The sequence below is a fragment of the Diabrotica virgifera genome, chromosome 10 (assembly GCF_917563875.1).
Source record: "Diabrotica virgifera virgifera chromosome 10, PGI_DIABVI_V3a".
Lineage (NCBI taxonomy): Eukaryota > Metazoa > Arthropoda > Insecta > Coleoptera > Chrysomelidae > Diabrotica > Diabrotica virgifera.
This window is the reverse complement of record NC_065452.1, coordinates 32,758,137-32,782,142: the sequence shown is the minus strand read 5'-3', so window position 1 is coordinate 32,782,142 and position 24,006 is coordinate 32,758,137. Positions and strand designations below refer to the sequence as shown.

General features: G+C 36.4%; 1 protein-coding gene and 1 long non-coding RNA gene across 2 annotated transcripts in view; one reads left to right on the top strand and one right to left on the bottom strand.

Annotated features, from left to right (window-relative positions):
• The window catches only part of LOC126893201 (glycine receptor subunit alpha-2), a 191,542-nt gene that overhangs the window by 36,783 nt on the left and 130,753 nt on the right, over nt 1-24,006 (top strand). The window lies entirely within an intron of this gene.
• LOC126893207 (uncharacterized) lies at nt 5,163-7,874 on the bottom strand. Its single transcript, XR_007701083.1, has 3 exons — nt 7,377-7,874; nt 7,124-7,318; nt 5,163-5,344 (listed from the first exon to the last, which is right to left on the bottom strand). It is a non-coding gene; the product is annotated as an uncharacterized LOC126893207 (long non-coding RNA).

Below are 24,006 nucleotides of genomic sequence, written 5' to 3'. Positions count from 1 at the left end.
ATGTGGAGGTCCATTATCATGAATAAAAATTAAATTTTCTCCTGTTGCACCTCTCCAGAGCCTAACTACAGGTTATTAATATACCTAAAGCAGTTAAAGTTGATTGGATGAAAATTAAAGGAGTTTTTTACGGATCACAACTCCTCTCCAAAACATTACACTTCCCCTTTTATATTTGTGAACAGATCTGACAGTTTTCGTTCTTGCTTGTCTTCCCAAGTTCCAGTGTTGGTGGTAAAGATGCCAATTTAGGCGATCAATCTTGTGCTGCCTGAATAACTCGAGAACCCATAACTGTCTCCTGCTGTATACCTCTTGGCACGAACTCTTCTTCTTATCGTTTCAACTGAAAGAGTTACACCTGTAGCTTCCAATAGCTGCCTTTGGAGCTGCAGTTGAGAAATGGTTGGGTGTCTTCCAGCTGATTGGGCAATTAAACGATCGTGGCAAGCCGTTATTACTTTTTGGCGACTTTCCCTTGCTTTAGTTTTGAACTTTCATAGTTCCTGTTACCTAGCATAGGTTTTGGATAGAACGCCCTGCGTTACGCCTAGCTCTGTAGTTATATCCCTCTGAGAACATTACTTGATCCACAAGACCAATAATCTTTTCCCGTTGTAAGTTCTATAACCCCACATGAGGCATATTTTCGTTTTTGGACGCAAAAGTTAGTTTATTTATTTTCGTTCGATTTGCAACTCAAGCAAATATGGTAAACCGTACCGAGCTGTACTATCTGGATTTCTAATTGATTTGTTTATTATCAATCAAAACCTTTATTCTGCGCAACAATAACAAGTTTTTTCAAAAGAAATAAATATTGTTTTGAAATATATGGTGATTCCATATAAGCTTGGTTGTGTGTATAAAGAAAGGTAAAAAAATTATTTATTAGGTATAGTCGAAAATCCTAATGCAAAACTATTAACATTTTCAGTTTATAATTTTTCTACACATTTCAAAGAAAGAGATGGTTATTCTGGGACGATTAAAAATAAAAAGAAACAATTATTTTTTTAATTCTCCCCAACTTTTTTAGAAAACTTTTTTTAGAAAAAGTAATTAGTTTTATTTAAAAGATACAGACTTAAAGTTTTATCGTACAAAAAACGATTAATTACAATTGAATCAAAAATTAGATTTTTTCGGGAAAATATATTTTTTTACTGTTTAATCAAACCACATTGTTTGTTAATTAATATTATTAATAAAATATTGAATATTTGTAATGTACTCAAAAAGTACATATGATTTAAAAAAATCTATCAACTAGTACCAAAAATAAAGAAACTTACAGAATATAAATTCATTATCATTTTTGAACGCTTGAATTTTTAGTTCTCCGTTAAGATGGTCCAGATGGCATGCTTTGTTGATTTTTGGCTCAGAGTTGGGACTGCATAGCTACACTTATGAAGCATGAGATGCAGAAATAGCTATCTGTAGATGGTGGTCCAACTCTGAATCAAATTAAAACAAAAACTTCCTTTCCCCCACGTTCTTCTTTACTCAGATTTTTAAGTACTCCAAACTGTCTTTCGGCACTTTTTCCTAGACAAAAAGGGAGTGGATACGCGACCGTTGTCCTTTCTACTTTCTTCTATATTCGTCGTCTCCGTGCTTATAAATTGTTAAAGCCGGAGATTCAGGATGTAACCAGAAATCAGTTTCTTTCGATGAAAAGTCTTGGATTTGAAATATTGTTTATTGTTTTATTTCAATTATTTTAATTGTTTTTATTACAGTAAACTTTACATCTGGGTCTTTTTGTCGTCTTCCTTGTTTTAATAATTTTTTTAATATTATGCTGTCACGGTCGTTCAGCATCCACTAGTTCTAAAATTTTGCAAGCGGCGATAAACATAGTAATCTCTCGGACCCACTCTTTGGGACTAACTTTATCCCTCACAAAATCCAATCCATTAAATTTAGTAGACGGCCTCCAATGCCTCCTACACCTCTATTTATAAATGATTCACTTCTTCCCGTAGTTGATCATTGTAAAATACTGGGATTGACGTTTGACTCTCGCCTCTCTTGGAAGGAACATATTCTCAATTTAAAAGGTGCATGCTACAAAAGATTAAACATTCTTAAAACACTGTCTCACTATCACTGGGGTGCGGATGAAAAGTCGCTCCTTAAAGTATATATAGCACTAATTCGCTCTAAATTAGATTATGGTAGTATTGCTTATATGTCGGCTTCCAAGAGAGATCTGGATTCCTTAAACTCTATCCATAACACAGCCCTTCGACTCTGTCTAGGTGCATTTCGTTCTAGTCCATCTGAAAGTGTCTACTGTGAAGCCGGTGAGCCTCCCCTTTGGATTAGACGGTAATATCTTCTTCTTTCCTATGCTGCATCTGTCTCTTCTAACCCCCTTAATCCTGTATACCGTTTATTCACAACAACCTATACCACTCCCTCACCAATAATAAAACCTATATTTTCTATATTGTCCACAATAACAAGCGACATCAATTTTAGACTGACAAATCCCATCCCCTATCATCGAATTCCTCCTTGGATTATGCAGACCCCTCAAACTAACACAAATTTAACAAAATTCAATAAATATGAAACACCTAAAGAACTCATGATAAAAGCTTTTTTTTTTTGAAATTATACACAATAACAACATTGATCAAGTAATATACACCGATGCTTCCAAAAGTGATTTGGGGGTTGGCTGTTCAGTCACTTCTCAAAACAATTTTATTTGTGCTTCTTTTATTCCTCTTCTGTGCAGCGTACATACTGGAGAATTATAAAGTATCTTACAGGCTGTTAAGAATATTAACCTCCCGAACATAAATGTTGCCATTTGTACAGACTCTCTAGCTTCCATTTTGTGCATTCAGGAATTATTTACCGACCATCCTCTTGTCCAAAATATCCATAATTGTTACCACCACCTTTCTACCTTAAACACTAAGATTACATTTATATGGATTCCGTCTCACATTGGTATACCTGGAAGATACCACGTCAACAACCCACATCCAAATTTGTAAAGATTTGAAAACAGAAGCGTACAGATTCACATGGAGATTATGACAAACCCACTGGAGCTCCTTAAATACAAGAATCTACAGGTCGAGCAAGTCTCGTAAATTTCACGATTGCGAGCCACGCTTCACGCAACCGTGTTTGCGTACTTGTGTTTCGAGTTGCGTGGTCGTGCGGAGTTATATTTACCAATTCGCGCAATCGTACTTGAGACGCTGTGTCAGGTGAGGTGTTTGAAAATTTGTGTAACTTGATTCTGTGGTGTGAAGGTGGTTAAACTTTTGGTTTATTTTTTTTCGCAGAAAATTTTTAGATGAAGTAATTGTATGATGAAGATAACACAGAAAATACAAGAGGGCAGCATACTTTGCAAAACAACTGTTACAATTTGAAATCAACAAGTTGTTGTCTTGCAGGTAAAAAATGTGACTTTTTAAAAAAATTATATCTTGGAAACTAAAAATTATTTTTATTTATAATTGAAACATGTAAAAGTATAGTACTCTCAAAAAAATTTCAGCCAAAAATATTCATTTTTGTAGAGTTGACTGCAATTTTTCGACAACAGCCCTTTTTTGTGGTGAGCAGCATAACAAGTCCAGTCTCATCTGAAATCAAAGTTTCTTGTAGTTTATACCTCTGGCTAGTGAATGAACAAAGGATTTTTTATTAGTTGAGGTCATTTTTGTTTTATAAAAAAAAAACTACTTTAAAAATGAGAAAAATTGGGGTCAAAAATGTGTTTAAACTTATGTAAAATCTTCAAATTTCATTTTTTTAATTCCTTCGTTCATATTCTAGCCAGAGGTATAAACTACAAGAAACTTTTTGATTTCAGATGAGACTGGACTTAGTTATGCTGCCAACGCAAAAAAAACTTAAACTCTACAAAAATGAATATTTTTGGCTGAAACTTTTTTTGAGACTACCTTAAGTACTATACTTTTACATGTTCCAATTATAAATAAAAATAAATTTTAGTTTTCGAGATATCGTTTTTTAAAAAGTCACTTTTTTTACCCACAAGACCTATGTAACCCCTTAAAAAAATGTTTCGAAGAATATGTTTGATGGCCAAGATGCATACATATATTTAGAAGGAAAGTTCCTGATTTATGTAGTATAATACATAATACCAAAGAGGAAGTAGCCCTAAGCGCCGGACTCCACTTGCGATTTGTAGTTGTGAAGATTGAACACATTCTTTCAAATAGAAGTCAATCCATGATTATTTAGTCACAAATGGATTGACTTGTATTTGAAACAATGTGTTCAATCTTCCTGATTACAAATCGCAAGTGGAGTGCGGCGGTAATAACACCAAAATATTCCATATAGGTCCATAGAAGGTACACAGACATTGAAAAATTCCTGGAATATCCCCGAAAACATGTTCCCTGAACATCCCAGGAAAATCCTGTGTCAGCATTTTAAACATTACCTGAATGTCTTATTGGAACATTCCATGAATGTCCACGAATGTTCTCTGGACATTCAAAATATATTTTGTAGACATTCCCTGGATATACCAGAAATACAGTGATGAGCGCTCTAATAACCGGCAAAATAGCACAAAAGATGTATTAAGTAGTGAGATAAAAAGACATTGTATACATTTAGATTGTATTGATTGTGTACCACCTTCAGACGTATCAGACGAGTTTGGAAACTACCACTGTCACAGTGACAATTTTAGTTGACATACTCCTCCGATATGTGTAAAGGTGGGATCAATATAACGTAAATTTAAAGGTTAATTTCGCTAAATTTCCCAGCTCGACTAGTTTCATTTCTTTTTATCTCACAACTAAATATGTTGCCCATATTTTGCCGGTTATTAGGGCACTCATCACTGTACATCCTTGCTGATGTGACAATACCTCCTATCTGTTTTTTCATGAGTTTTGTATGAGAGATGGAAAAACATGTTTTAAGGTCACCTCCTATGTTCATATGTAAGTTTTGACTTGTTTTGTAGTTCATAGATAGTTTAATTTACTACAAAACAAGTCAAAAAATATCATATGAAAACAGGAGGTGACCCTAAGACAAGTTTTTAGTTTCTCTTACAAAACTCATGAAAAAAAACAGATAGGATGTATTATTACATCACTGACGATATGTGGCCATACCAATTAATACATCCTTGATAAATATAAACATTTTTATTGAACAAAATCTTTTCATACATTTTTTTAATGCAATTTACTAATATTCCTAAATATTTCAAAAAAATGTGTCACATTTGCTTTGTAAACTTTTCTTTTGCCTTTCGTAGCCACATATTCCGTTTCCTTCCTGGTTTTTTGTAGACCACTTCTCTCAGCTGATTCTAAAAAAAAAATAAAATAAATGGTAATTTTTCTATCCTTTACAATTAACAATCAGAAGAAATATTATTTACAGATAATGATATGCATAATAATAATAGGTTTGTTCTAGCATCAGTTTCAAACAGTTTGAAACCATCAGCGAATAGTGGACCAGCGCGAGTAGAGGGGATCGCACTGGTGACTGTATTATGTTCTTTTACTGACCAACTGTTTGCTGACGGTTTTTGACTAGTTTGACTGTTTGCTAGAATAAACCTAATAATAATGAATATTTTGTATTTTGACAATGACATCTGATGTGGAAGTCAAAACATTAATAAAATTATTTTTTCAAGTTAACTTTCACATGCGCGTCTTAAAATTGTACTTTTAATACTTATATCATAAATAACTATTAAAACTATCTTAAGAGGAAACAGTATCGATCAACAGGTAGCGAAAATGTGTTCCAAGATTGCGGCTGTAATTTTGAATATTTTTTCGAGATATTTGGCACACATATTCTTAATATAATAAAGAATGGCGGTACAGAGCCCAATTTGAAAAATATATTAATATGTGGAAATTACTCTGTAATTAAATACAATATAAAAAAACGAGCTTGTACCGCCATTAAGAAGAACAAAAAATACACTTTCTTCAAATACAACTTTTTTATCCGATTTTGTGTTATTTTGGAACTACTAAAATTTTTTATTTCATTAGTAGTTCCAAAATTACACAAAATCTAGGCATCGGATAAAAAAGTTTATTTGAAGAAAGTGTATTTTTTTGTTCTTCTTAATGGCGGTACAGGCTCGTTTTTTAAATATTGTATAATTACAGAGTAATTTCCACATATTAATATATTTTTCAAATTGGGCTCTGTACCGCCATTCTTTATTATTTTACGAATACGTGTGCCAAATACTTCGAAAAAATATTCAAAATTACAGGAACACGTTTTGGCTACCTGTTGATCGCTACTGTATTAACTTAAAACATTGTAATTTGCTAAACCAGTATATTTTACTCTACTACTACTCTACTAGCTACCTCATTTTCCACTGTTTCTAAAGACTTGTTTACATGGGTAGAGTTTTGAGGAGAGTAGAGTAGAGGTAGTACTCTACCAAAAATGGCTTGATACCATTCACATGAGGAGAGTACAAGTATAGTACTGATGCTAGTATAGTGAAACCGATTTTTGTATTTTTAAACACTCTTGATTATAAGTGCACCTTAAATTCTTAATTTTTTGCTTAAGCTCGTTTACTCCAAAGCCCCCTTTGCCATTCTTTCGACAATTTCATCCTGCGCAGCTTGCTGCAAACTTTTATTTCTGTAGTATACACTACCTAAATTCCATAAACACTGGTATTCGCCGTATTATAGCTCTACAAGTTTTAAAGTTTCATCTTCGGTGAACTTCATTTTCACTATTTACACAAAACACAATTCCAGCCAGAATGACAGCGCCCCATGGACTCTCCTACCTACTCTATTCTGCCATAATTGAGCATGTTCCATGGGTAGAGTGTGCAGCCGAGTAGACATTTTGGCAGTAGTGGTGGTCATAGAGTAGTTACTTTGCCATAGGTTGCTAGTCACTCTACTTTAACTCCAACTATACACTCTACCAGCTATTCTACTGTGCTGAGCATTTTTACAGGTAGAGTTACTCTATCAAGTACTTGCATCATTACTCTACCCGTGTAAACAAGTCTTAAATCTACTGAATGAAAATCTACTTAATCTTAATCTACTCTTAATGAAAAATGTTAAAATCATTTACCCACCTAGTATTATTGTAGAATTTAAGACAGTCCAGTGCCTTATAAATAATTTCAATATGAATATTTTTTCCTTTAATTCTCCTTTGATACCACTCCAGTTTAGATTTTGGGGAACTTATTTCATTGTGTTTATAGCCCATATTTATTGAAGGAACCCAATCTGGAGATTGTTATTATCGATTAAGTCGGCTGGTTTTCCTATAAGATTAAAATGTTAACATCTTCAAAAATCGTTACTGTTGTAATTGTAACTTACCAGATATAAAATGATTACAGCAGACAGGACAGGAAAATTTTCATTTCGCTAGTAAAACCTGTACATTGTATTGCATTTAACCATTGTTGTCTCTCAGATACCTTATTTAGTTCAGTTTAAAAGTGAACTTTATCTTGACTTTATCACAATTAGGTACTTTGCATTTCACACTTCAAAACACAACACCATTGAAGCATATTATCTTTCTAAATTAATACTTCCAGAGAAAATGTTAAATTAATCTTTGTACAACACAAAATTACAAAGAAATACAACTAAAATTATCTAAAACTCATTAAGAACAGATAGAATAACATTTATCTTTTACACCCAGTAGCCATATTGACATATATTATTATGAATCAGTAGAAACGATTATATTTAAATTTGGTAAATATAACTCCGCACGACCACGCAACTCGAAACACAAGTACGCAAACACGGTTGCGTGAAGCGTGGCTCGCAATCGTGAAATTTACGAGACTTGCTCGACCTGTAGATTCTTGTTCCTTAAATACATCTTTACGTGCAATCCAGCCCTCAGTATATAAGCCACTTTACACTGGCCCAACCGGACTATCTAGACAAAACCTTAGAATTATAAGAAGAATCCGTATAGGACACACCAAACTTACTCACGGCTTCCTGATGTCATCAGATATCCGGCCTATCTGTCTAACATGCCAGTGCCAACTTACCGTGAACCACATTGTAGCAATTTTGACACCTTCAAAATATGCGACATGCACTACTGGGTATGCAACCAACATACACCCAGAAATTGACAGGTAGACGGCGCTCGGCACGCAGAGCGAGGTGGATAATTTTGAAAAGCGACCCTGATTGACGCGCGAAGAAGGACAGCACTTTTTTTTTTACGTTGGGGATGATGGCAGAATAGTACCGTCGAGGTAGAATCAAGTTTTTCCGTTTTTATTGTGGCCATCCTTACGTATTTTCAAAAATAGATCGAGTTTGTTGTAGTGGTAGATGATATAGATAATTTGTAAACAAATATTTAAGTGATTAAGGGTGGTTTTCGAGTTCACCGTGCCAACTCGTGTTTTGTTTGTTTGTTGAGCCATTTGTGTTTAGTGAAAGCCCTTCTGTTGGTTCCCGTTATCGCCTTCCTTTCGTGGGATATGTTCTGGTGGGATGTGAAAGGAGTATATAGTGCCGCTGGCGATATTTTCCTGTGCCAGAGTAAGGTACCGTTGCTGCATTAAGGTAACAAATTATTTTAATCTGACTCTGGAATATTCAAGTACCTACTTCGACAGATAAGAATGTCTTTTTTAAAGACAGATTCGTGTAATAGCCGACTTTGTCAGGATACATAGACTGTCCTAATTTTTTTGTCCAGTGGTGACCAATTAATCTGACTCTCGAATGTTCAAGTACCTACTTCGACAGATAAGAGTGTTTTCTTTAAAGACAGATTCGTGTAATAGCCGACTTTGTCAGGATACATGGACTGTCCTAATTTTTTTAATTTTTTGTCCAGTAGTGACCAAATTAACTTTCCCTTTTTTATGCTTAATTCTACAAATAAAGAAATGAGATATCGTATATGTATTTAGCTAAGGTATATTTTAATATTAACTATCGGGAATTTGTTGAGCTCAGCATCTTTCAATAAAACCTACAGTGCTGCCATTTTTCTAGTTTTCCAGTTTTAATTTTTATTTTTTTTTAAATTCATTTTTTTACAAAAATAACAGGTGCACAATGTGCTTTTGCGAAGGTAAGATTAAGTAGTAATTTCCATACCAATAGATACAGTATCTCTAGGTTTTATATTTTTTTTACATTTTATATTTTTACATTTTATATTTTTACATTTTATATTTTTACGGCTTTGTGTTTTTTTTCTTGTAGGTTTATATTTACGTTTAATATAATTTTGGTTAATGCATAGTCAATTCCAGTGCCGGCGACTAACAGAACTGACTTGTACTGAATTGGCATTGCGAATATGTTTTGTCCATTTTTGTATTATTGTGCAACTTAACGTAGAATAAATGCTTAAAATTTTCGTTTCTTTACGATTTTCATTTTTTTATTACATTTAAATTTTTTTATAATCACTACAAAAGTTAATTTTTAACACTCATTTAGTTCCGGTTTAAGGTGTATCTATAAGGTAAGGTAAGGTAAGGTAAAATCCTACGTATGTAGGTTGGCGTCCAACTTTTCGTTTTCTTCTTCGTTTTCATTTCAATTTTCTTCTTCGTTTTTTTATCGACCCCGACCCCTCCGAAAACTTCAAAGAGCAACGGTGCAGTATTTCATATATGTCGGCATCTTCAGGCTGTTGCCACTTTATAGGCACCCAAGGTTGCCGCACATAAATGACGCCCATATGTGGGGCTTTATTTTCTTCTCTTTGTCTACCTTGATCTATTTTTATTTTTTTTGCCTACGAGTTTAGTGTGTGAGTATTTAGTTATTACGTTCATGTCACCTTCCGTTGTTTTATTTATTTCGTCTCGTACTTCTAGATATCAGTTTTGTATGTCGTTTGTTCTCGTTATCTTAGTATAGTTTAGCCTATTTATAGTTAGTATAGTTACTTATAGTTAGTATAGCTTCATAGTTCTGCGGTGTGTGCTCATAAGTCTCCATTAATATTCAGTTTTCTGTTCCGGATACTCCAGTTGAACAATGGCATCCCTTTTTGTTGACGATTTACTTGAAGAGCAAGTAGATTATGAGTTGTGTATTAGAGGTACTGCACCACTGGACACTCCTCTAGAAGATAAGCGTAGTGTCCTAGACCTACTTATCGAAAACAGTACTCCTATAATTGGTACTGACAAATTAGGCTCACTGCAGAAATTTGAGGACGAACTACAAAGCATCGAGAATTCTATTTCTGATGCTAAAAATTTGATTAAACAAATCACTGAAGGAAGTACCGACGTATCTTCCCGTACTGTCACATCTCGTCTATCCCACATTCATCACCGGATAGGTTTGGTCGTAATCCCACTCGATAATTCTTCGGCATCAGACAGTTTGGCTAAATTACGAATGTCATGCTTAGTAGTAGAAGCCAATTATCGTCGAAACTCTCGTACATCACAGGTAGGCCTTTCTTATGCTTCTGCTCCGTCCAGCAACCCTTTGCCCGAAACACCCCAACTGCCAAACTCTTCCTCTCTTAATACACCGTCCACAATTACGTACGTACAGAAAACCCATTTGTCGGACTGGAATATTAAGTTTACAGGTGACCCAAAGTCCGTGTTCTCGTTCGTAGAAAAGGTTAACGATTTGGTGGAATCTAGAAACATAGGACCAGATATTCTTTTCCGGTCAGCAGTGGAATTATTTTCTGGTAGCGCGGCCGTATGGTATCGTAGCGTTAAGCATTCCGTTTCGTCTTGGGAAGATATCGTGAGTCTGGTAAAAGAATCTTTTCTCCCGCCAGATTACGACGAAGAAATTTGGGACCAAATCAAGTCTAGAAAGCAGAAGAGGGGAGAATCCGTTGTTCTTTTCGTAGCTCATATGGACGTACTGTTTAAACGACTCCCTATCTACCCCTCTGAAGAAAAAAGGATTAAATATCTACGTAGAAACGTAGCTCCCGAATCGGCTCAACACATAATCCTGCAAGATACCCCGACCGTCACTGCGTTTACCTCTTTAGTAAAACGTCTTGAGGAAAGTATGGTACAGCTATCCATCAAACCTCAGCCCAAGCCCACTTTCGTCTCTCCCGTAGATGTCCCCAGGAACAACCGACCCCCAGAACAAACAAGGTCTCGTACTCCCCAGGCCAGCGACCAAACTCCCGCAGTTATGTCCAATTCAAACACTAACTCCCAAAGAGTATCGACTCTGTGTTGGAATTGCTCAGGCACGGACCACACTCACCGATCTTGTAACGCCCCTAGGACCGTATTTTGTTACCGATGTGGGAATAAAAATCATACCGTTCGTACTTGTACGAGTTGTCTACCAAAAAACGAATAAGTCAGGTATGTTCCGTCGGCCAACATACCTCCACAAACGCAGTCACAGCCGACAAAAATAAATCAGAAGACTGGTCTAATTGGGTCAGTTTTGTGCATAAGTTTATGGCTAGCGAAGACCATGCAAGTGCGGCTCCCGTCTTAGTTAATAAAGTTTCAGACAACAGACCATATATCGTAATAGAAGTGTATTCACAAGAGTTTACCGTTCTTCTAGATACGGGTTGCAGTACTACCGTGGTAGGATCTAACGGCTTAAAGTTTTTAGAGTCTATAGGAGTCAAAACTCTGTCGTCAAAACATAGTTACGTTACTCTGGCAGATGGGTCTTCAAAGGATGTTCTGGGTACAATTGATCTTCCGATTACTGCGGGTGATTGCACCCATGTCGTGAACGCCCTTATCGTACCGAGTCTTCCGTGTAGCTTCATCCTCGGAAGCAATTTCATTAGAGAACTTGCGTTAACAGTCAATTTTTCAGACAATACCTGGGAAACCAAAGGTAAAGTCAGTATTGTACATAGTCCCAATCCCGACGAAAATACGTCCCTATGTAGTCTTTGCACCATAGACGATTTGTCTCCCGATCTTCGTGCCATCGCAGAAGATACTATTAGGTGTTTCGAAACGATTACTAATGAGGAACACTTAGGGCGAACGGACAAAATCCAAATGTACATAGACACCGGAGATTCAAAGCCCGTTAAAAAGAGACAATATCCAATGTCCCCTTACATGGCCAATATATTGGGTAAGGAACTCGACGAAATGCTCAAGTTAGGAGTTGTAGAACGATCTAATAGCCCCTGGAGCTCCCCAGTATTGCTTGTGAAGAAAAAATCTGGTGAGTACCGTTTCTGTTTTGATGGTAGGTCGCTAAATGAAGTTACTCGTTTCGATTCCTATCCGTTGCCTAGTATTGATCGTATCCTGTCACTTCTTAGAGGAGCAAAGTTCATTAGTTCTATTGATCTCCGTAAGGCTTTTTGGCAAGTCCCTCTCGATAAAGAATCTCGTGAAAAAACTGCGTTTAGTGTGGTAGGTAGAGGTCTGTTTCAGTTTACCGTCATGCCTTTCGGACTCTCTAATTCCGCCCAAACTCAGCAAAGATTGGTAGACGCTATCTTTGGTCCTGAGCTCGAGCCCTGGGTATTTTGTTACCTCGATGATATAATCATCTGCTCCCCAAATTTCGATGAACACATTCGAATTTTAATGTTAGTTTTGGACAGGCTCAAGGAGGCCAAACTAACAATAAATTTGAAAAAGTGTGAGTTTTTCAAAACTCAGCTGAAATTTTTAGGATATATTGTGGGAGACAACTCGCTCCGTACCGATCCCGATAAGATATCTGCTATGGTTAGTTACCCTCGGCCTTCCAATGCTACCGAAATTAAAAGGTTCATTGGATTGTGTTCATGGTATAGGCGGTTCATTAAGGATTTTTCGTCTGTTGTCTCGCCAATTAATGATCTGCTCAAAGGGAAGAGAAAAAAGCAGTCTGTCGATTGGAATCTCGAAGCTGAAAACTCTTTCCTACGTATAAAGGAGGCACTGGTTTCTGCACCCGTTCTGTCCCAACCCGACTTTACACAACCTTTTGTTATTCAGTGCGATGCAAGCGACACTGGACTAGGTGGTGTATTGACACAAAATTTAGACGGAGGAGAAAAGGTGATTGCCTATGCCAGTCGCTCGCTCACTAGGACAGAACGCAATTATTCGGTCACTGAGCGAGAATGCCTTGCTGTTCTTTTCTCCATTGAAAAGTTTAGGCCCTATGTTGAAGGTGTTAAGTTTGTCGTTATCACTGACCACCACTCTCTGTTGTGGTTGAGTAACCTCAAAAACCCGTCTGGACGTCTGGCTAGGTGGTCTATGAGACTTCGTCAGCACGATTTCGATCTCATTCACCGCAAGGGATCCTGTCATAATGTTCCGGACGCCCTTAGCAGGGCTCACGAACGTGAAGCGGCTCCCGATCTACCAATTCACGTAGATCCCGTTTCCGACATTCCCGTCGTATGTTACGTTGAGGTAGATGCAGATAGAATCGACCCTTCTTTCGATAATTTTCGATCGAGAATACTTCGTGATCCCGATCAATTTCCCCAGTGGAAGGTCGATAACGACCTTGTATACAAATTTATGCCTACCAACTCGCCTTTCGTTGCTAACGCAATTGAGTGGAAAGTATTAGTCCCGAAACCCCAACGCCCCGAGGTGATTAAGTCATGTCACGATCCGCCTACGTGTGCTCACTTAGGTTTTTATAAAACTTTGTCCCGAGTACAAGAGCGATACTATTGGCCGAAAATGAGGCGTGACATTCTCCAATATGTTAGGTCCTGCTTAATATGTGGTGCACAGAAAGCACCAAATACGGCTCCTATGGGAATGATGGGTCGCGAGAAAACGGCCGACCGTCCGTGGCAAGTGATTGCCGTAGATTTGATAGGTCCGTTAACTAGGTCCAGGAAAGGTTACACATGGCTCTTGGTGATTGCGGATTGGTTTTCAAAATACACTCTCCTACACCCACTAAGGAATGCAACCGCCACAAATATCGCTTCGTATCTAGAAGATAACGTCTTCCTTATATTTGGCGTTCCTGAATACGTAATGTGTGACAATGCCCACAACTTTACCGGCCCCCCTTTGAGAAATCTCTGTGAGAGGTATAACGTCCGTAAGATATGGTACAGTGCCGTTTATTCGCCCCAATGCAATTTTGTGGAGCGAACCAATAAAACAATTGGTACCGCAATTCGGTCGTATATAGATGAGCACCGCGATTGGGACAAAAACTTGTCGAAGATCCGACAGGCTCTAAATACAGCTAAACACGAAGTTACGGGGTATACGCCATGCTTTTTGAATTTCGCTCGTCACGTCCCGATCTCTGGTAACTACTATCAGTCCCCCACCCCTGCTCATGATGATTTTGAAATTGTCCCGGGTGACCGTCAAGCTTATGCAGCTTCCGTAAAAGGTCTGTCCGAAGTTTTCCCGATAGTCCGACAAGGACTACACAAGGCATACACGAGGAATGCCAACGCTTACAATATGCGGAGACGCCCCATCCAATTTTCAGTCGGCGATACCGTGTGGAAGAGGAACATCGTGCAGTCAAACGCTGCTAAGAATTTTATGTCCAAACTAGCTCCCAAATTCGTCATGTGTAAGGTGCTAAGGAAACTATCGCCTGGAGTATACAAGCTGAGCAATTTAGATGGTGTCAGCATAGGCAATTGGCATATCAAGGACCTTAAAGAGTTCCATTCCCCTGACGATGAAGTGGACGACACATCAGATACCGAAGTAAACGAGTGAAACTGCACGAGGATAGGTTAGGGTGGTACTAGAATCCCACTCGCCGAGGGTCCTGCGGTTCCACCGCGTCAATACGGTATTTTATTCGATGTATTTTAAGTCCTTCTGTATGTTGCCGTAGTGGCACACTTTCAACTGCCCGTCAGTGGCCTCTAATTTTCGTTAGGTTAGGTTAGATATAATTTTTTTGGTTAGGTCAGGTTAGATATAATTTTTCGTCATGTTATCGAATTCCAATTCAGATGTTATCGTCAATTGCCTCTGTTTACCGTAACGTGGTATTTGAATTCGAAATAGTATGTATACCGTTCGTTACGTTTACCGTCAATTGTATATAGCTTCCGTTACTTTATCGACTTCTCGTTCGTAGGTGTACCGATCGTTACGGTACAACTTCACGTGCAATCCCGTTCTTTTTGCTTTATTTACGTCTAGTTCTCGAGTCGCACTGGGTATATTACTTAGAAAAACTGGTGACCCGTTTTCTCTCTCGGGGAGAGGCTGTGTAGCAATTTTGACACCTTCAAAATATGCGACATGCACTACTGGGTATGCAACCAACATACACCCAGAAATTGACAGGTAGACGGCGCTCGGCACGCAGAGCGAGGTGGATAATTTTGAAAAGCGACCCTGATTGACGCGCGAAGAAGGACAGCACTTTTTTTTTTACGTTGGGGATGATGGCAGAATAGTACCGTCGAGGTAGAATCAAGTTTTTCCGTTTTTATTGTGGCCATCCTTACGTATTTTCAAAAATAGATCGAGTTTGTTGTAGTGGTAGATGATATAGATAATTTGTAAACAAATATTTAAGTGATTAAGGGTGGTTTTCGAGTTCACCGTGCCAACTCGTGTTTTGTTTGTTTGTTGAGCCATTTGTGTTTAGTGAAAGCCCTTCTGTTGGTTCCCGTTATCGCCTTCCTTTCGTGGGATATGTTCTGGTGGGATGTGAAAGGAGTATATAGTGCCGCTGGCGATATTTTCCTGTGCCAGAGTAAGGTACCGTTGCTGCATTAAGGTAACAAATTATTTTAATCTGACTCTGGAATATTCAAGTACCTACTTCGACAGATAAGAATGTCTTTTTTAAAGACAGATTCGTGTAATAGCCGACTTTGTCAGGATACATAGACTGTCCTAATTTTTTTGTCCAGTGGTGACCAATTAATCTGACTCTCGAATGTTCAAGTACCTACTTCGACAGATAAGAGTGTTTTCTTTAAAGACAGATTCGTGTAATAGCCGACTTTGTCAGGATACATGGACTGTCCTAATTTTTTTAATTTTTTGTCCAGTAGTGACCAAATTAACTTTCCCTTTTTTATGCTTAATTCTACAAATAAAGAAATGAGATATCGTATATGTATTTAGCTAAGGTATATTTTAATATTAACTATCGGGAATTTGTTGAGCTCAGCATCTTTCAATAAAACCTACAGTGCTGCCATTTTTCTAGTTTTCCAGTTTTAATTTTTATTTTTTTTTAAATTCATTTTTTTACAAAAATAACAGGTGCACAATGTGCTTTTGCGAAGGTAAGATTAAGTAGTAATTTCCATACCAATAGATACAGTATCTCTAGGTTTTATATTTTTTTTACATTTTATATTTTTACATTTTATATTTTTACATTTTATATTTTTACGGCTTTGTGTTTTTTTTCTTGTAGGTTTATATTTACGTTTAATATAATTTTGGTTAATGCATAGTCAATTCCAGTGCCGGCGACTAACAGAACTGACTTGTACTGAATTGGCATTGCGAATATGTTTTGTCCATTTTTGTATTATTGTGCAACTTAACGTAGAATAAATGCTTAAAATTTTCGTTTCTTTACGATTTTCATTTTTTTATTACATTTAAATTTTTTTATAATCACTACAAAAGTTAATTTTTAACACTCATTTAGTTCCGGTTTAAGGTGTATCTATAAGGTAAGGTAAGGTAAGGTAAAATCCTACGTATGTAGGTTGGCGTCCAACTTTTCGTTTTCTTCTTCGTTTTCATTTCAATTTTCTTCTTCGTTTTTTTATCGACCCCGACCCCTCCGAAAACTTCAAAGAGCAACGGTGCAGTATTTCATATATGTCGGCATCTTCAGGCTGTTGCCACTTTATAGGCACCCAAGGTTGCCGCAACATTATTACCGAATGTCATCAGTTCAGTGTAGTAAGACAACAAACTCAAACCGCAGCTATGTGACATTCTAAGTGATACCAACCAATTAGACAGAGTTCTTCAGTTTTTAAAAAAATATCATTGTATCATAAACTTTAATTTTTTTTATGACATAACTTGTTAATGCTCTTTAATTATACCACTTGTAATCTTGTTTGTAATCGTCCCGTGCGAGTGGCCATAGTTGCCGAGCACGTTAATGTAAATAAAAAAAAAAAATAATTTTTTAGCCTTTTTGACAGATATTGCTAGTTTAACTTTCGTTTGATGTGCGTATAATTAAGCCGGATTTATGTTAGGACGGGGACGTGGACGACACGGCGGTCTTATGGGGCACGTTGAAGATCGTCTCATATGAAAAGCATTGGCTAGTTTATGCTACAATTGGACGGAGCGACAACGGAGCTGGGAGGTGCGATTTCTATTGTTTTACGGCACGTATCGTGCACGCCCCGTTCTAACATAAATCACACTAGCTCTACACGGGGGTGTAGAGCTAGTTCGCGTCCGTAGTAGAATACTACACGTGCACCCTGGGTAAAGCTAAATGAACTAGCAAATACTGGCGGTCAGATAATCTTAGGATCTCCTGACCAGAGACACATTACAATGCCAATAAACGTTATCAAAAGGCAAATTACCAAAAATACACAAGGTCCTTCTCAGGACCCAACGACCAGAAAACTCGGACCGATGATCCGAATTTGTCACTTAAATGTAGAAAGCATAAGCTATTCAAAGAGCCAGTATTTATCAAAATTTTTAAAAGATAACGACATCGATCTGGTCGCTTTACAGGAAACACACTGCGAAACGGAAGAACAACTGCGAAAAAGGGGGAAATACCTGGCTTCGAACTACTGGGTACCACGTACCATCGATCATATGGCACAGCAACGTACGTTAAACAGAACATAGAAAACGCCGTCCTTGTTTCCACGTGTACTAAGGATGAAATTGATAATATTGTTGTAAAAATTGGAAGCATCACCGTCACTAACACCTACAAACCACCAGCTATATTCTGGCCAGCTCAAGTCATTCACACACATCCTCACCCGTTAATATACGTGGGGGACTACAACAGTCACCATGAACAGTGGAAATATAAACAATGCAACAACAATGGGAACGCACTAGTAAAATGGGCGGAGGACGAACATCTCTTACTTAAGTTTGATGTTAAAGACCGACCTACATTTATGTCAGCAGCATGGAAACAGGAGTACAACCCTGATCTATGTTTTGTCTCTACTAATAGGAGCGGACAACCTCTATCGGTCTCACGAAAAGTAATGGACTACTTTCCACACAGTCAAAACCGCCCAGTAATCATAGAGGCAGGAACCCAAATTCCTATAATCACATCCATCCCTCGCCCACAGTGGAATCTAAAGAAAGCTAAGTGGAGTAGGTTTTCTACGGAACTGGAAAAGACTCTAGGATGGATACCCCCTACCGGCAGAAATTACAAAAGATTCGCTGGAGCCGTAAAAAGCACGGCCAAAAAGCATATACCAAGAGGCTATCGCAGGGTTCCAGCGAGAACTTAAAACTGCAGCCGCATTCATAGACCTAACAGCGGCCTACGATACAGTCTGGAGAGAAGGCATGATATACAAGCTCCTCCGTACAATCCCCTGTAAATCCGCCGCTCGAATAATCAACAGCATGCTAGCCGACCGAACGATTCAAGTGGCATGGGATCTGACATCAGCACTCCAAGGAAACTGAAGAATGGACTGCCTCAGGGATCTGTCCTGGCTCCTCTTCTCTTTAGCCTATACATCTCTGATATACCAGAAACCAGATCAAGAAAGTTTGGTTACGCCGATGAGTGGGTCCTTGCAACAAGGTGTAAGTCATTTGAAGAAACAGAAGAAATCCTCACGGCGGACTTACACATAGTGGGAAAATATTTCCGTAAATGGAGGCTCCAACCAAATGCTATGAAAACAGAGGTTTCCAGTTTCCACCTAAATAACAAGCTTGCAGGAAGAATACCCAATATTCAGTTCGAAAACACCACACTCGCCTACAATAAAACACCAAAGTACCTTGGGGTGACTCTTGACAGAACCCTATCATTCAAGGAACATCTGACAAAAACAGCGGAAAAACTTAAATCCAGAAACAACATCATTGAGAAGCTGTGCGGCACAACATGGGGAGCATCGGCTTCCACCTTGCGATCACCTGCCTTGGGCCTAGTCTTTTCAACTGCGGAATACTGCTCGTCAGCATGGCTTAACAGCCCACATATACACGAAGTAGATGCCCAATTGAATAATACAATGAGAATGATTGCTGGAGTTATCAAATCCACCCCTACGCAATGGCTCCCAGTACTGAGCCACATTCCACCACCCAAACTACGACGCATACACGCACTCACTAGTGAGTACAGAAAGATAGTAGATAACGAGAACCTGCCAATCCATCAAGATATAGATGCCGCCAACGGTAACCGTCTACGCTCCAGACGACCACCAATAAAAACAGCAAATGTTGCTGTGGAGGGTGAGGGTGAGTTCAATTTAACGACAACATGGACTCGAGAATGGATGGAACAACAAAATAGCAACTTACCCTGCATCACACAAAAACCACCAGGCTTTGACTTACCACGCAACACATGGTCTATGCTGAACCGAATCAGAACCCAACACGGCAGATGTGGTTACATGATGCACAAATGGGGTAAACGACCATCCCCACTCTGTGACTGTGGACAACCACAAACCATCTATCACATCACAGAACAGTGTCCCACAAGATTATATCATGGAAGGTCAGAGGATTTCCTTATGGCGACTCCAGAGTCGATAGACTATGTAAATAAGTTAGATGTACGTTTGTGAACCTATGTATTGTCTTATACAAAATATATGTAAATGTAAATGTGTCAGGTACCATACGCTAAATAAAATCTAACATAAATAAGCCTTTACGGTCTCTTCGTTATTTTCTGACCAATGTTATTGCAAAAAAGTCTTTAGGAAAAATAAATAGATTAACTAATTGATAGATTGTTCTGAAATTTTGAGGTTTTGTTCCCCAATATCCAGCTATGGGTCAAATACCAAATTTATGGAATAATTTTAATAATAGTTATTAACAAACAACGATTTTGCCTTATCTTGCACTTAGCGTAGCAACAAATTAACTTTTTACCTTTTAAAAAATCGCCAATTTGCGTTTTCAATGTTCCAAAAATTTTTTGTAATTTTATGTCAACTCTTTAGCTTTTTAATGATGTGCAAAAAAATCAAAAAAATCGCGATTTTTTGTACTAAATTGTTTTTAATTAAAAAACGGCTCCGAACTCGGCAGGCAACAGGTAGGTTTTCTTCCTATAGGTTTACAACGACTAAAAAAGTTGTCGGCTACCTGGAATATTAAAAGTCCCGAATAGGGTCTTTTTTTACTTATTTCACTGGAGTATAAGACAAGACAAACTCTCAACTTTAACATTTTAAATGTATCTACTAATTAATCAACGTTTTTCTCGGAGCTATCATATCAGACGGGATGAAAAATAAGAAGTCTATAAATAATTTGACACATAATTTCCATTCTTTACATAACAAAGCGATGTTAAATGTTATAGTCGCTGGTAATTAAGAACAAATCTTGCGTACTTTCTCTGCTGTAGCTCTAGAAGCCTAGAAATATTTTTAAATTACTTTTTGCTATATAAGTTTCTGCAGAACATTCTTTAGATACATGTTGATTGTTTGACTATGGTTATGGTCAGTTTCATACGAGCTTTAAATTCTTCTTTAGTTTTTAATAAAATTTTAAAAGGAATTTGAGTTTATGGATCATATTATATTAGTCCATTTAAAGAAATCATCATTACATATTACAGGGTGTAACAAAAATACAGGTCATAAATTAAACCACATATTCTGGAACCAAAAATAGTTGGATTAAACCTAACTTACCTTAGTACAAATGTACACATAAAAAAATTACAGCTCTTTGAAGTTACAAAAGGAAAATCTATTTTTTCGAATATTTCGAAAACTATTGGAAATTTTTTATTCAAGATGGATATATAGCACTCTTACGGCAGGAGAATCTTTAAAAAAAAATATAGTGAAATTTGTGCACGTGCACCCCATAAAAATTTGATGGGGGTTTTGTTCCCTTAAACCCCCCAAACTTTTGTGTACGTTCCAATTAGATTATTGTTGTGGCACCATTAGTTAAACACAACGTTTTTAAAACGTTTTTGTCTCTTAGTACTTTTTCAAAAATACAGTTTTTATCGAGATATTTTGAATATCTGTCAATAATATGAAAAGGGCCTAGCCGGGTAAGATGATGAAAAATGCCCCCAACTCGATTCGAAATGCATATAGGTCAACCTTTGGCACATATAGAGAAACTCACTTTCGGAAACTTTTAGCCCCCTAGGTGGTCACGTGACTCACCTAGAGCCTAATTAGGCTTTATTATGTTTTTATTTTTTATCTCAGCCGCATCGAGAGCTAGCGAAAAACTTTAAATAAAAAAGTTGTAAGTTTCAAAAAGTTCTGTCCGAGATTTTTTTTATTTTTTGGCGGGAAATTCAAATTTTAGGACGATTTTAAAATTTTAAATAAATATAAAAAAATAACTAAGACATTCGTTCTTACGAAAAAAAATTATAACGTGTATTTTTACATAATGTTTCACCCTGAATTTTTTCAGATTTTAAAATTGGCGAAACGTACTTAAAAAAAACCGCATTTTTTCGCTTTTTTTTTCGCTTTTTGATACAATTTTATACAGGGTGTTTTAAAAAATGTCACACAGTCACTAGTACAGGTAAAAAACTAAAAAATAATTGGGGTTTGTTTAATAAAAAATTTTTGTAATCCCATCCATTTTCAAGATACAGGGCGTTGAAGAAAACAAAATTTTACACATTTTTTACGATTTTGCCGAAACTACTGGCATCATTGTAATAAAACGTGGCGGGTTTTAAGAGGTAGTTGTAGTGCATTTTTGACGTACAATTAAGAATTTTATATAATCATTGGCGCGCATACGGGTAATGGTCTGAACTTTTTCAAGAAAAAAAAAGGTAGTACGTCACTGGCATATTTCAAATTAACAATCATTTTTGAATTTTTCGTTGCATTTGTGACAAAAAATCTATTTTCCCTTTTTTTTCATACGACGCGCCGTTTTCATGCAAAAAATAAAATATTTTAATACTTCCAAAGTATTGGAATCAAGTTTTTATGGATGTACGAGTTATGAGTATAATGTAGATTGTATAGAAACTTAACATAGTAGTTCGAATACTTTGTAAGGGTTAAGATTTTTTATTTCTTGAAATAAAAAAATGGGAAGATAGATTTTTTATCACAAATGGAACGAGGAATTCAAAAATGATTGTTAATTTGAAATATGTCAGTGGCGTACTATCTTTTTTTCTTTAAAAAGTTCAGACCATTACCCATATGCGCGCCAATGATGAATATAAAATTCTTAATTGTATGTCAAAAAATGCACAATAACTACTTCTTAAAACTTGCCAAATTGTATTACATTGTTGCCAGTAATTTCGGCAAAATCGTAAAAAATGTGTAAAATTTTGTTTTCTTCAACGCCCTGTATCTTGAAAATGGATGGCGTTACAAAATTTTTTTATTAAACAAGCCCCAATTGGTTTTCAATTTTTTATCTATCCTAGTGACGGTGTTACCTTTTTTTAAACATCATCTGAATAAATTCAGGGTGAAACAAAAAGACACGTTATAAATTTTTTTCGTGAAAATGAATGTCTTAGTTATTTTTTTATACTTATTTAAAATTTTAAAATCGTCCTAATTTAAATTTCCCGCCAAAAATGAAAAAAAAAAATTTTTCTAACAGAACTTTTTGGAACTTACAACTTTTTTATTAAAAGTTTTTCGCTAGTTCTTGATGCGGCTGAGATAAAAATTTAAAACCTAAAAAGCCTAATTAGGCTCTACGTGCCCATCTAGGGGGCTAAAAATTTCAGAAAGTGAGTTTCTATATATGTGCTAAACGGTGACCTATATGGAATTCGAATCGAGTTGGGGGCATTTTTCATAATCTTACCCGGCTAGGACCTTTATTTATAATTTACATTTTTAGGTACATATATTTTTAACCATATTAAAAAAGAAGTCACATCTCGATAAATGGTGCCTTATCGAAAAAATAGTAAAAGGCAAAAAGTTTCTAAACACTGTGTTTAACTAATGCTACTGCTATAATAGTATAATTTGTCTCTATTACCTCGAATTATTACATTATGTGCATGTTGTACTAAACTTTTGTCATTGCAGATACAGATACATGTAATTAGGGAAACCTGTTTGTATCTGTTATTAATAAATAAATAATAATTGGAACGTACACAAACTTTGGGGGGTTTAAAGGAACAAAACCCCCATAAAATTGTTATGTTAGATATTAAAAAAGAAGCCGCATCTCGATAAAAACTGGCTTATCAAAAAAATACTGGGAGGTAAAAAAGTTTTAAAAACATTGTGTTTAACTAATAGTACCACAATAATAATTTAATTGGAACGTACACAAAAGTTTGGGGGTGTTCAAGGGAACAAAACCCTATATAATTTTTATGGGGTGTAAAAATTTCACTGTTATTTTTATTTAAGATATTCCTACCATAAGAATTCAACATGTCCATTTTCAATAATAAATCTCTAATACTTTTCGATATATGTATTGGAAAAAATCGATTTTATTTTGTAATTTCAAAGGGCTGTAACTTTTTTTATGTACACATTTGTACTAAGGTAAGTTAGGTTCAATCGAACCATTTTTGGTCCCAGAATATGTGATTTAATTTATGACCTGTATTTTTGTTACACCCTGTATATTATATTTGTACTTTAGCATACCACTTGAATATAAACTAACTCTAATTATTTTTCTTCGCCCTTTATAATATTTCAATTACCTAATTTCCATAATATATCTTCTTTCTTTTTTCCTTTTTTGTTGTCCATTTTTTGTTTCTTTTACACTTTTCATTACCTTATCCACTTCCAATGCATGTCCATTTATTTCAGATTCTATCCCACCATTGCTGCTTAGTTTTTTTTTATTTTTTAGCTCTTCTTTCATTTTCATTCCTCACCTCCTAT